A 1,778-nucleotide genomic window follows, 5' to 3' on the forward strand; every position below is an offset into this window, starting at 1 on the left:
ATCTGGAAGTTTCATTGGCTCGTTCGCCGATCGCGTGTTCAATCCAGATTCCTTCTTCGATTTTCTCGTCTCCGATATCGCGATTTTGTCAAATCCGCTACGTATCCCCTCATTTCCAACGGCTTCCACCACCTCACAACTACCGCCATCATATTTTGCTCCATCGTGTTCTGTCGCTTTCAGATCTTCATTTTGAGCCATAAGAGAAGACCTTCGTTTGTTGCGTCATCCAAGGCTCTGTTGATTGTTTCTTCCACCTTTTTATCAGCTCGACAATCTTTTGCAAATTGCCCCTCTGCCACAATTGTAACATTTGTCGGAGTTACAATCGTTCGCATAATGACCATATTTGTGACATTTGTAGCACTGAATGTTTGAGTAAATTGATCGACCGCCTCTTCCTCGACTGCGTCCTCTTCCACGCCAATTTGCTTGGCTCAACTGTCCCTTCTTCTTATAGTATCCTTCATGACTGTTACCTTGACCACCATGACCATTTTTACTACTTTCACGGCCAACACCTATACCTTCAAAATTTTGAGAGTAGAGTACCTTTTCATCTTTGATTGACGCCTTGGTTTGAAGTGCTTGATTGAGTGTTTCCTCCTTCTTCTTCTTACGTTGCTCGTGTGCCTTGAGAGAACCAGCTAGCTCATCGACTATGAACGTCGCTAGGTTCTTTAACTCTTCTATCGCGCATACAACATTCTCAAAGTTATTGGTTAATGACCTTAAAATCTATTCCAAAACCTGCGTCTCGGCTAACATTTCTTCATTTCGGTTGAGTTGGTTTACCACAGTTTGTACATGCGTGATGTAGTCAAATATACCTTCTGACTCCTTCATCTTCATGCTCTCCTACTTGCCACGAAGAGTTTGGAGACGCACTTGCTTGACTCGGTCAATTCCTTTGAACACTTTTCCTAAAGTGTCCCACACTTCTTTTAAAGTAGTTGCACTGGCAAGCTTCTCAAAGCCCGACTCGTCAACGACTCAGAACAACATGTATAGTGCCCCCTTATCCTTTGATCGCACCACTTTTAACGCCTTGTTTCGTGTCGCTGTATAACCCGTGGTATCTTTTGGTTCTTCTAACCCTTCTTCGACTACCTCCCATGCATCTTGAGAACCGAGAAAAGCTTTCATATGAATGCTCCAATTCTCGTAGTTTGTCTTCGTTGGTCGCAGTAGCGGCATTTGACCCGTCACATTCGTCATTGACTTGATACAAATTTATTAAAGAAAACTCATAAATTTGTGAAATAAATATCACACACACTAACTATAGAAGAAGACAAAAAACACTCTGTTTATTTTAAAAAAACAATCCTTTATTGCTTCTCTGTTTCTTTTATTTTTTTTCTCTTCTCTGCTTTACCGTTTTACCATGGTAATAACAAATGTATTTATAAGGTCTGCTAAAACTATCAAGATGCCACTGTTTCCTAACCCATAAAAAGTCATTGTTCTTCTAACATTCTTGGCCTTTCATCTCCAACACTCTTGGCCTTTTCCTCTAAGACTGACTCTTGGATTTAAAACCCACTAAAATTCTCCATGGGGAATCCGATCCCTGCCGCTTCCTTGCGTTGAATCCCTTACCTTGATCCCCACACAAATAAATAGAGAGTTTCGTGGAAAAAGGGAATGAAATAAATGGTGGGGATGATGACAGGGAATGGACATCGCTACATGTGGCCCCTGCACATGTCGTGTTTTATGATTGTATGACATATACTATGTTATGTATATGCTATGATATACGATATGTTACATAC

The sequence above is a fragment of the Cucurbita moschata genome, unplaced genomic scaffold, assembly GCF_002738365.1.
Source record: "Cucurbita moschata cultivar Rifu unplaced genomic scaffold, Cmos_1.0 Cmo_Scf00046, whole genome shotgun sequence".
NCBI classification, from domain to species: Eukaryota; Viridiplantae; Streptophyta; class Magnoliopsida; order Cucurbitales; family Cucurbitaceae; genus Cucurbita; species Cucurbita moschata.